The sequence below is a fragment of the Saccopteryx bilineata genome, chromosome 1 (assembly GCF_036850765.1).
Source record: "Saccopteryx bilineata isolate mSacBil1 chromosome 1, mSacBil1_pri_phased_curated, whole genome shotgun sequence".
Classification (NCBI taxonomy): Eukaryota; Metazoa; Chordata; class Mammalia; order Chiroptera; family Emballonuridae; genus Saccopteryx; species Saccopteryx bilineata.
This window is the reverse complement of record NC_089490.1, coordinates 59301653-59314978: the sequence shown is the minus strand read 5'-3', so window position 1 is coordinate 59314978 and position 13326 is coordinate 59301653. Positions and strand designations below refer to the sequence as shown.

At 41.5% G+C, this 13326-nt stretch overlaps 1 non-coding gene across 1 annotated transcript; it reads left to right on the top strand.

Moving 5' to 3' along the window:
• Nucleotides 1–7188: 7188 nt before the first annotated feature.
• TRNAD-GUC (transfer RNA aspartic acid (anticodon GUC)) lies at nt 7189–7264 on the top strand. The gene has a single exon. It is a non-coding gene; the product is annotated as a tRNA-Asp (tRNA).
• The last annotated feature ends 6062 nt before the right edge of the window (nt 7265–13326 follow it).

Genomic DNA, 13326 nt, shown 5'->3' with positions numbered 1-13326 from the left:
AAGAGAGAGGGAGAGAGGAAGGAGAGGGGGAGGGGTGGAGAAGCAGATGGGCGCTTCTCCTGTGTGCCCTGGCCAGGAATCAAACCTGGGACTCCTGCACGCCAGGCCAACGCTCTACCACTGAGCAAACCGGCCAGGGCCGCCTTACACGTTTTTTTAAATAAAAATTTTGTTACAATTATACTCTGGATGGTCAGGAGGCATGAGGACATATATGAACGTTCGTAGTACTCAAAGGGTTAAATTGTACTGACTAACTGCTCATCTGTTGACACAGGGCTGTAACCCCTATATAATTTTTTTGGAGAGTTCTGTTGTCCCTATTAGAGTATCTCACATGGATTCACAAATAGGCCTTATATGAAGTCCTTCCTGATACTCTGCCTAGTACCGTGGCTCCTTGTTTGGGTACCACCACACATGCCATGACTCTCACTGAACATCAAAGTCTCCTTTGGTGCTTTTTAAAAATAGAAACAGAGAGAGGAAGGGAGAGAGAAGGATGGGAGAAGGAAGCATTCATTTGTTGTTCCACTCAGTCGTGCATTCTTTGGTTTGGTTTCTTCCCATGTATGCCCTGACCAGGGGTCAAACCCACAATCTTTACATTTCAGGAGGACACTCAACCAACTGAGACAGCCCGGGCTGGTGCTGACTTTTTATCATGGTCCAATGTTGGCTTCTCAAATCCTCCTGGTGCTATGCCTCATAAAGCAGAATTCTGTGGAACATTGCTTGCACCTCCCCTCTCACAGCCCCTCAGAAAACAGACCCTTCCACCTTTTTTTTCACAGACATTTTTCCATGGCACTGAGACCTGTTCTCCGGGGTCAGGCTTGGGTTGAGTACTTTTCTATCCTTCTCATCTACCCCATCTCTTGTCACTTTCTAGTGGGCTTTTACTGTGCAGTTCATCCTAAAAACCTGGAAGGCTCAGCCTCATGAACCCAGACAAATTTGAATCTTAGATTGGTCCTAACTCTGCTATGGCAACAATATGTCAATTGTTTAATTAATGATATGGTGCCCACGTATTTAAAATATGTACTTTCACAGTAATAAAAACACAAGCCAAAAACTTCAATGAGCTATTTTTATACAAAAGTACAGTTTGGGACTTGTTGCTAATAGTTGATTAGCAGCTTCTCTCAGACAATTGTAAGGTGTATTCTTTAGGGTACATCTCAATTCTCTTTTTTTTTTTTTTTTTGCATTCATCGCTGATGAAAACCCTCAGCTTGTATTGCATTTATTTCTAAAAGGTGAATGTACAGACTTTGGTCTGAGTCAGACCACATACACAGAAATGTCAGGACAGTTTTGTAATTCATGGACTTGTCTCCACAGATCTGGATATAGCTCAGTCTCTTGACAGATGTTTCTTGATGAATGTTTGCTTTAAATTTAATCTTTTCCTTTGGACATTGAGCCACACTGACAGGTTAGGAGTGTGATAATTCAGAAATATTCTAAGCTTTCATTTGTTTTTTCACTGAACAAATAGATGTGGAATAGCTGCCATGTACAGGTACTGTCCTAAGCGCTGAAGATATAGCAGTGAACCAAATGACCAAAATCCCTGCCCTTGTGGAGCTTACATTTTAGCAGAAGAATGCTACATAATAAATAGATAAATTATAAAGTATATGAAAAAATGAGAAGTGATATGAAAATAAATAAAACAAGAGATTGGTCGTGGGTTTGGGGAAGTAAGTCGTGCTGTGATTTTAACTGGAGTTAACAGGATAGGTTTCCATGAGAAGGTAAGATAAGCAAAGGCATCAGAGGGATTGAGCTATGCACCTATCTTGGAACAGGGCATTCCCATGGCAGTGGCCCAAATACCAGAGCCTGTGTGATAAGCTAAGAGAAGAAACAGGGCCTGCAGATCATGTAGGGCCTTATATGTCATTGAAAGGATTCTTGCTCTGAGTAAAATGGGAACCACTGTAAAAGAATAAACAGACACTTGAAGTTATGATTCAGATACATCAAAACCTGTGAACCCTAACCCTAGAACCCAGATTGTGGTCCTCACCATTTACCATTAAAAAGAAACCAAGCTCATTGAAAAAATAACTGACTATAGATATTAGGAAATAAACATTTAAGATGAGCCTGGTGCATCTTGCTATATAGCAGAGAGAAGGAAATTATCAAAAACTGCTAGGGTTGTCTTAAAAAACCTCAGGAGCCAACTTGCAACATTTCCTACTTTCCAAAGGTGGAAAATTTGGCTATTATTAAGGATAATAATTACAATAGGTTGAAATACATAAAGTATGTTTGAATCTATACATTCATAATGATACCTTAAAAAAACCACAAAAACCCCTGATATTGATGCTGTTAGAGGGAGGATGCTGGAAAACCAACTTATCAATTTCAGAACTGGCAATAAAGGGACTTTCCAGCACCAACTGTAGTAACAGAAAATCAAATAGATGGTGAGAAAGTTTCTCTCTATTGATACATCCCAATTAATAACTGAAAAAGATTGACAGAATATCACCATTTTGCAGTACCTAATGAATTAATGTATCTAAGCAACAATTATCAATGGCTGCTAAAATAAACAACAGAGGCAACCTGAGTGTAAGTGGCTAATTAGATATTGTGGGGTCATATGAACAACATACTGCTACTTAAAGATATAGTTTCTTTTTTTTAATTATTATTTTATTTATTCATTTTAGAGAAGAGAGAGAGAGAAAGAAAGAGAGAGAGAGAGAGAGAGAGAGAGAGAGAAAAGGGGGGAGGAGAAGGAAGCATCAACTCCCATACGTGCCTTGACCAGGCAAGCCCAGGGTTTTGAACTGGTGACCTCAGCATTCTAGGTCGACGCCCCATCCACTGCGCCACCACAGGTCAGGCCGATATAGTTTCTTTTTTTATATTTATTCATTTTAGAGAGAGGAGAAAGAAAGAGAAAGGGAGGAGCAGGAAGCATCAACTCCCATATGTGCCTTGACCAGGCAAGCCTGAGGTTTTGAACTGGTGACCACAGCATTCCAGGTTGATGCTTTATCCACTGCAACAGCACAGGTCAGGCTAAAGATATATTTTCCACCAGAAATATGCTTTAAATAATTTTTTCCAATAAAGATAATACATTTACCCTAAGACAGGGGTCCCCAAACTACGGCCCACAGGCTGCATGCAGCCCCCTGAGGCCATTTATCCGGCCCCCACCGCACTTCTGGAAGGGGCACCTCTTTCATTGGTGGTCAGTGAGAAGAGCACTGTATGTGGTGGCGCCACAAAGCTCAGCATCGCTCACATACAGTACTACTTCCGGTGACGCGGAGCGCACGCCTCACGGCTCCGGAAGCACGTCATATCACTTGTTACGGCTAGCAGGGACAAATATGGAACTGGACATTGACCATCTCATTAGCCAAAAGCAGGCTCATAGTTCCCATTGAAACACTGGTCAGTTTGTTGATTTAAATTTACTTGTTCTTTATTTTAAATATTGTATTTGTTCCTGTTTTGTTTTTTTACTTTAAAATATGTGCAGTGGCCTAACCTGTGGTGGCGCAGTGGATAAAGCGTCGACCTGGAAATGCTGAGGTTGCCGGTTCAAAACCCTGGGCTTGCCTGGTCAAGGCACATATGGGAGTTGATGCTTCCAGCTCCTCCCCCCTTCTCTCTCTCTGTCTCTCCTCTCTCTCTCTCTCTCTCTCCCTCTCCTCTCTAAAATGAATAAATAAATAAAATAATTTAAAAATATATATATATGTGCAGTGTGCATAGGGTTTTGTTCATAGTTTTTTTTATAGTCCAACCCTCCAAGCGTCTGAAGGACAGTGAACTGGCCCCCTGTGTAAAAAGTTTGGGGACCCCTGCCCTAAGATATTACCATTCTTCATTCTCACATTCTCACACAAAAATGTCACATGTCTGCAAGATGTCTAATCCATCTTCCCAAAAAGAATTCCTCAGATGAGTCTAACAAACAAAACTCTAGAAAAGCTAATTATTGACATGAAGAAAATAACATGGGATTTATTACTTCAGCTTCAGTGGCATCTTGGAAAGTGAGTTTGTTACATACACTTTAAACACTTTTATCAACTAATGATAATAATACTATCTTGCTGATAGTATTATTATCTTGCTAAACAGTCATATCTCAGGAAGTACAATAAGCCCAATATCACCTTAATGTTTATTCAAGATTTATGATTACTAGATATTTCATATAATAAAACTTCAAAACAGGCCCTGGCCGGTTGGTTCAGTGGTAGAGCGTCGGCCTGGTGTGCAGAAGTCTCGGGTTCGATTCCCGGCCAGGGCACACAGGAGAAGCGCCCATCTGCTTCTCTACCCCTCCCCCTCTCCTTCCTCTCTGTCTCTCTCTTCTCCTCCCGCAGCCAAGGCTCCATTGGAGCAAAGATGGCCCGGGCGCTGGGGATGGCTCCTTGGCCTCTGCCCCAGGCGCTAGAGTGGCTCTGGTCGCAACAGAGCAACGCCCTGGAGGGGCAGAGCATCGCCACCCTGGTGGGCAGAGCTTCGCCCTTGGTGGGCGTGCCGGGTGGATCCCGGTCGGGCACATACGGGAGTCTGTCTGACTGTCTCTCCCCATTTCCAGCTTCAGAAAAATACAAAAACAAACAAACAAAAAAAAACCTTCAAAACAATTAAAAAAAATAAAACTTCAAATATCCTTGAACATTCTTAGTACAAAGTTAAACTTATATACAGTGAAATCCAAATATAAGAAACTGTCTCCTATGCAATTTTTTATTAATTTAATTGGTATTTAAATTATTTATTATTTTTTAACATGAATAAAGAATAACCTGTAGAACACAAACTTCCAGAGTAAGTAAAATATACATTTTTAATTTTAGGCATAAGGTTTTGGGGTGTTTAAGTATCTAATTTCCCAAAGGCTATATTTTTGTTTTTCTTTCTTACCTATTAAAAAATAAAAAAGTTATATCCTCACCTGAAAAAAGTATAAAAATATATTTTATACTCTGACTTGTGATGGCACAGTGGGTAAAGCGTCGACATGGAATACTGAGGTTGCTGAATCAGAATCCCGAGCTTGCCTGGTCAAGGTACAAAAGAGAAGCAGCTATTATGAGTTGATGCTTCCCACTTCTCCCTTTTGCCTTCTTCTCTCTAAAAATCAATAAATAAAATCTTAATAAAAACATATTTTATACAAATATAAAATAAGGAAGATATTATGAACAAAATTAAACTCTTAATTGCACCATTTAGTGATAACCATTGTTAAAATTTTTATGTATTTTTCTATACAGAGATAAGCTTTAATCAAATTTAATTATACTGTATGTAGTTTATTATTGTTTTTGTAATTTAATATTCTATACAGGCAAATCAGTGCCATTAAAAATTCTTCTACTCATTGTTCTTATTTGCAACACTGAGAACATTTTATTTTTATGGATAATCAATAATTATTTAACGAACTCCCTAAGAATGGAAAATTTGATAGCTCTGAATTTTATCATGATGACAAATTTTACAATAAATATTCCAAATGGTAATACTATACTGCTTATCTCTGGATAGTATGTTTATATTATCAATCAAGAATTCAATGGAAGAAAACAAGATAGAAGGTGATGGAAGACAATTTACTTTGGGTGATGGGTATGCAACATAATCAAATGTCAAAATAACCTGGAGATGTTTTCTCTGAACCTATGTACCCTGATTGAGCAATGTCACCCCATTAAAATTAACTAATAGAAAAAGATAAGAAAAATAAATAAAAGATATACAGATTGGAAAAAAATAATTAAACGATATGCTATCTTCTCACATCCTTTTGCAGCCATTCTAGTATATAATACTCAAGTAGGTGACCTCTCTCCCAAACTTTTCTACTGCCCAGTCTACAGAGGTAAGAAACCACCACACATCCTGAACTGTATTTTTGTGCATTACATCTACCATGTTGTCCTAATTAAAATCTGGTCTTCCCTTGAGGGCACTGTTTCCCTTTGCAGCCTTCTTAAATTATGTTCCTCAGTGGTGGAGTTACAGTCATTATCTTCCTTGTCTCCTCACTGATACTCTTTTTTTTTTTTTTTTTTTTTTTGTATTTTTCTGAAGTTGGAAATGGGGAGACAGTCAGACAGACTCCCGCATGCGCCCGACCGGGATCACCCGGCACGCCCACCCGGGGGCGATGCTCTGCCCATCTGGGGCCTTGCTCTGTTGCAACCAGAGCCATTCTAGCACCTGAGGCAGAGGCCACAGAGCCATTCTCAGCGCCCGGGCCAACTTTGCTCCAATGGAGCCTTGGCTGTGGGAGGGGAAGATAGAGACAGAGAGGAAGGAGAGGGGTAGGGGTGGAGAAGCAGATGGGCACTTCTCCTGTGTGCCCTGGCCGGGAATTGAACCTGGGACTCCTGCATGCCAAGCCGACGCTCTACCACTGAGCCAACCGGCCAGGGCCTCCCCACTGATACTCTTGACAATTATTCCTCCATCTTTATGTACAACTACCTGACTTTTTCATGTTTATCCCACCTGGTTTGCCACTCTTTGTCCTGCCTAAAGGCTATTATTTTCCAACTTTCCAATTACTTTTCCTTATTAATTTTGAAAACTTTGGGGGCCAGGTTTTCTGTCCTAGTCTATATCATCTGTCTCCAATGTCCACATGTCAATGTCCAAACAATTTGGCTTCTCAGTTCTTTGACTTCTACTTTTTTCCTCCACACACAGAAGTTTTACCTGGGAGCTACTGGCTTCCAAGTATTCATGGATAGAATTCAGGGAGTCTATAAACTTGGATAAAGAAAAACCTATATGGCCCTGGCCGATTGGCTCAGCGGTAGAGTGTCGGCCTGGCGTGCAGGGGACCCGGGTTCGATTCCCGGCCAGGGCACATAGGAGAAGCGCCCATTAGCTTCTCCACCCCCCCTCTTTCCTCTCTGTCTCTCTATTCCCCTCCCGAAGCCAAGGCTCCATTGGAGCGAAGATGGCCTGGGCACTGGGGATGGCTTCTTGGCCTCTGCCCCAGGCACTAGAGTGGCTCTGGTCGCGGCAGAGCGACGCCCCGGAGGGGCAGAGCATCGCCCCCTGGTGGGTGTGCCGGGTGGATCCCGGTCGGGCACACGCGGGAGTCTGACTGTCTCTCCCCGTTTCCAGCTTCAGAAAAATATTAAAAAGAAAAAAAAAAGAAAGAAAAACCTATAAGCCTTGGCCGGTTGGCTCAGTGGTAGAGCGTCGGCCTGTCGTGCAGGAGTCCCGGGTTCGATTCCTGGCCAGGGCACACAGGAGAAGCGCCCATCTGCTTCTCCACCCTTCCCCCTCTCCTTCCTCTCTGTCTGTCTCTTCCCCTCCCGCAGCCAAGGCTCCATTGGAGCAAAGTTGGCCCGGGCGCTGAGAATGGCTCTGTGGCCTCTGCCTCAGGTGCTAGAATGGCTCTGGTTGCAACAGAGCAAGGCCCCAGATGGGCAGAGCATCGCCCCCTGGTGGGCGTACCAGATGGATCCCAGTCGGGCGCATGTGGCAGTCTGTCTGACTGCCTCCCCATTTCCAACTTCAGAAAAATACGGAAAAAAAGAAAAAAGAAAAAACCTATATATTTTCACTAAGCACTAACTGAAATTTAGCATTTCTTTCAATAATAAAAGTGAGCAATATACTACAGGGTGATTAACAGTGTCTGTGGCTTTGCTACCAATAGAAAATGTAGCTATTTTCATATACATTACAGTTCATGTCACATATAAATACTTAAATTTTTCATTTATTTTTATTTCTATCTGGAAATTATGATTTTTTAAAGCCTGCCACTAGATCTTGTTTTTTAATGCAAAGAGGCACATTATCTTAGTCATTTAGGACTGCTATAACAAAGTACTATATAAAAGTAGCTTATAAACAGCAAATTTAATTCTCACACTTTGGGAGGATATAAGTCTAAAATCAGAGTACAGCATGGTTCAGTGAGGGCTCTCTTCTTAGTCAAAGATTTCTTTTGTATCCTCCTCATACAGTGGAAGGGTTAAGGGAGCTCTGTGGGGTCTTTTTTATAAAAGCACTAATTCCAGCCTGACCTGTGGTGGCGCAGTGGACAGAGCACCAACCTGAAATGCTGAGGTCCCTGATTTGAAACACTGGGCTTGCTGAGTCAAGGCACATACAACAATGAATCAATGAGTGAACAACTAGCAACCATGAGTTGATACTTCTCACTCCCCATCCCTCTCTCTCCTCTCTCTGTAAAATCAATAAATAAAATATTTTAATAGTCTGACCAGGCGGTGGCGCAGTGGATACAGCATTGGACTGGGATGCAGAGGACCCAGGTTCGAGACCCCGAGGTCACCAGATTGAGCGCGGGCTCATCTTGTTTGAGCAAAAAGCCCACCAGCTTGAACCCAAGGTTGCTGGCTCCAGCAAGGGGTTACTCGGTCTGCTGAAGGCCCGCGGTCAAAGCACATATGAGAAAGTAATCAATGAACAACTAAGATGTTGCAACACGCAATAAAAAATCTAATGATTGATGCTTCTCATCTCTCTCCGTTCCTGTAGGTCTGTCCCTGTCTATCCCTCTCTCTCTCTGAAAAAAAATTTTTTTTTAATAAATAAAATATTTTAAAAATAAATAAAAGCACTAACTCCATTCATGTAGACTTCACCCTCATGACCTAATCAACTCCCAAAAGCTCAACCATCCAATACCATCACATTGGTGTTAGAATTTCAACATGTGAGCTCTGGGGGTACACAAACATCCAGATTGTAATGCATATACATTACTGTAGCACACATTTGATTTGTTTAAATGTTTTGATAACAATAGTATATTTTATCATATGGTTTATTATATGTACTCCTATATATTTTGGTTTATGCATTTAAAATATTTTTTGAGAAGAGGTCCATAGTCTGTACCAGAGTGGCCAAGTACTCCATAGCACAATTATTAAGAAGCTCCAGGCCCTGGCTATTTAGCTCAGTTAGAATATCATCCCAACATGCCGAGGTTGTGGGTTTGATCCCCAGTCAGGGTACCATAGAATCAATCATGATGGCATGAATAAATGAAACAATGAATCGATGTCTCTCTCTCTCTCTCTCTCTCTGTTTCTCTCCCTTTCTCTCTCTCTAAACATCAATAAATAAAAATTAAAAATAAAAAACCCACTTGTCTTTAACTTCTCTTCCTATCTAGCCTAATTTCAAGACTTACCAGTGGCCCTCTCATGCCAATGTTCCCAACTCCTTCATCTTTATTGTCTTCCTTTGGCTACTACCTGGCAAAACTCCAACTATGAATGAACCCTACCATCTGCCTTGCAGCAGAATCACACAGCAGAGCCCTCCCCTACCTCTTTTCACCTCCCTCTTCATGGAGAATTTTGAAGATTTCAGATGACACAGTTTCCTTACACCAGCCATTATATGTATTCACTATTCTTTCTTCCCTCTCACTATAATGGAATGGTGTCCCTCCTCTGGTCTAAGGCAAATTCCTCCCCCAGTTCTTCAAATACATTCATTCATTCAAGATTTCTTTTTTTTTAAATTTATTTATTTATTCATTTTAGAGAGGAGAGAGGGGGGAGAGAGAGAGAAAGAGAGAGAAGGGGGAGGAGCAGGAAGCATCAACTCCCATATGTGCCTTGACCAGGCAAGCCAGGGTTTTGAACCGGCAACCTCAGTGTTTCCAGGTTGACGCTTTATCCACTGAGCCACCACAGGTCAGGCATCATTCAAGATTTCTTATCTTTGTTATGGACTGAATTATGTCCCCCTCCAAAAAAAAAGATATATTGAAGTCCTAACCTCCAGTATCTCAGGTGTGACCTCATTTGGAAATAGAGTTCTTGCAGGCATAATTAGTTAAGGTAAAGTCATACCAGATTAGGGTGGGCTCCTAAACCCATATGACTGGTGTCCTTATAAGAAGATGACCACACCTGACCAGGTGGTGGCGCAGTGGATAGAGCGTCGGACTGGGATGCAGAAGGACCCAGGTTCGAGACCCCGAGCTCGCCAGCTTGAGCACGGGCTCATCTGGCTTGAGCAAAGAGCTCACCAGCTTGGACCCAAGGTCACTGGCTCCAGCAAGGGGTTGCTCGGTCTGCTGAAGGCTCGCGGTCAAGGCACATGTGAGAAAGCAATCAATGAACAACTAAGAAGTCGCAACGCACAACGAAAAAGTAATGATTGATGCTTCCCATCTCTCTCTCCGTTTCTGTCTGTCTGTCCCTGTCTATCTCTGCCTATGTAAAAAAAAAAAAAAAAAAAGAAGAGGACCACGTAAAGACAGAAATACAGAGAGAATTAGAGTTATACAGTTGCAAGCCAAAGATTGCCTACATAGCACCAGAAACTAAAAAGAAGCAAAGAAGGTTTCAGAGGGAGTGTGACCTTGATTTCAGACTTCTAGCCTCCAGAACTGTGAGAGAATAAATGTTGTTTTAAGCCACCCAGTTTGTGCTACCACCAACTATACCTCAGTGGTACAGCTTATTACACCAGCCCTAGGAAACAAATATACTGTCTAGACACAAAATAGTGAACAAAACAATGACTCCTGCCCTTGTTCTTGAAGCTTACGTGCCCTCTTAAAAACGTAAGTATAAAGATAATCCCTTCTTTCTCCTCTATTTTCAACTTCTCTCTCTCTCTTTTTGGATCCTCCTAACTTTAAGTGTCCTGTACCTCTTTACACAAAAATTAAAATATCCCTTACTTTAATGTCCCTTTCTAACTAATGGGTTATCTGTTGTTCCTCTTCTACAGCCACATTTCTTGAAATATTCGTCTATAACTCTCTTCAGATACTGATTTCCTCACTTCAGCCCTTTGCATTCTCACTTTTGTCCTCTTCATTCCACTAAATTTTCCCTTTCCAAAGTTACCAGATGACCTTGTTACTAAATCCAATGGAGCTTTGAGTTCCCTTCTTGCTTGACCTCTCAGCAGCATCTGACCTTGATGACTGTTTCCTCCTGCCTGAAATACTCTTTTTCTTTGGTGTCTTATAACATTATTCTCTCTTATATTTTTCACAGATTTCTAACTGCTCCTTCTCAGACTCTTTAGAAGATGCTTCTTTCACATAACAACAAGAAATGGCAGATATGCATATTGCATTTATCTCCTTAGTTCACACACGTGCTTTCTTTTTTTTTTTTTACAGAGACAGAGAGAGGGACAGATAGGGACAGACAGAGAGGGACTGAGAAAGATGAGAAGCATCAATCATCAGTTTTTCATTGTGACACCTTAGTTGTTCATTGATTTCTTTCTCATATGTGCCTTGACTGTGGGCCTTCAGCAGACAGAGTAACTTGCTCGAGCCAGCGACCTTGGGTCCAAGCTGGTGAGTTTTGCTCAAACCAGATGAGCCTGTGCTCAAGCTGGTGACCTCGGGGTCTCGAACCTGGGTCCTCCACATCCCAGTTCAATACTCTATCCACTGCGCCACCGCCTGGTCAGGCCACACGTGCTTTCTTGTCCAATTGGACTTCCCTTACAAAACACTAGTTCAAAGATAAAAATATTAATAATTGCAAGAATGTGACAATACAGCATAACATCAAGCGAGGGGCTCTTTTGAGTGCAGGGCGCTGTGCAACTGCACAGGTCATCTGCCCCTGAAACTGGCCCTGAGAGCAACACTGGAGGCAAGAAGACCAATAAAGAAGGTAGTTCGATAATCAAAGTCAGAGAGAGAATGGTGACTGACACTAAAGGAGTAGTTTTGAAAACGGGGGAAAGTGGATGGTTTCAAGAAATATTTGAACGTTTGAGCTGCCAGCCCCGTAGTGTATATAGATTGCATGATTATAGAGAAAAAAAGGAAGAGAGGAATTAAGAATGAGTCTAGAAAAAAAAAAAAGAATGCGTCTGAGTCTGGCTTTGGTAATGGGAGAAATGAAAATGCCATTTTCTGTACTGGGAATGCTAGAGAAAGAACTGGAATGGAGGGATGGAAAGGAAACAAAAAATGTTCAGTTTGAGGTATATGTATCACATGGTAGTGATGGTCATGAACCAGAGTTATTGATTTAGAAGTGGTACACATATAGATTGTGACTAAAGCCATAGAAATGAAAGAGATTGCTTAGAAAGAGTGTATAAAGCAAGAAAAGAAAAGGACCCAGCATAGAATCTTAAGGAATCCCTTAGCACCTAGGCAGTGTTGACAACCCAGTGTATGCCTCACCTCCTCGGGAAACCTTCTCTGACTTTTAAGTCTAGGTGAGTCACTATTTCTTTCTCTTTTTTTCAGAGACAGAGAGAGAGTCAGAGAGAGGGATAGACAAGGACAGAGAGATGAGAAGCTTCAATCATTAGTTTTTCGTTTCACGTTGCAACACCTTAGTTGTTCATTGATTGCTTTCTCATATGTGCCTTGACCGCAGGCCTTCAGCAGACTGAGTAATCCCTTGCTCGAGCCAGCGACCTTGGGTCCAAGCTGGTGAGCTTTGCTCAAACCAGATGAGCCCATGCTCAAGCTGGCAACCTCGGGGTCTCGAACCTGGGTCGTCCGCATTGTAGTCCAACACTCTATCCACTGCACCACCGCCTGGTCAGGCTAGGTGAGTCACTATTTCTAAGAGCTTCAACAGCATTCTTTCCCTTATCTTTGAACTAATCACCATGTTAAATAACTGTTCAGCTGAGTTTTGGTCTTCTGAGTGAAGGAACGACTATTTTGTTCATCTGTGTTTCTACTGCTGGAGATAGAATCTAGCATATAACAAGTGCTCAATAAATAAAGTTGCATTAAATGTACTTTTATTTTATTTTATTTATTTTAGAGAGAGAGGAAGAGAGAGAGAGAGAGAGAGAGGCAAGAACATCAATCTGTTCCTGTATGTGTCCTGAACCAGGGATCGAACTGAGGTTGCATTAAATTAAAATATATATTTTCTATTTTCTATGTAAAGCATATTACACTATTATATACACCTCCCTTTTTCCTTAAATGTTTTTAAGGTCTATGATTATTTTCTTAGCATAAAGCCCTAGAAGCAAAATTATACTGGATCAACAAATATGATTATTTTAAAGCTCTTCACATATATTGCTATATTAATTTCCAGATGTTTATTGTCCTAAATCTATTTGGGAACTATTGACACAGAGAGAGAGATAGAAAAACAGACAGAAAGGAAGAACCCTAAATAAGGTTGACTGAATGTTAAAAAAAAAAAGTAGCCTGACCAGGCGGTGGCACAGTGGATAGAGCATCGGACTGGGATGCTGAGGACCCAGGTTCGAGACCCCGAGATCAGCAGCTTGAGCGCAAGCTCATCTGGTTTGAGCAAAAAAAGCTTACAAGCTTGGACCCAAGGTCTCTAGCTC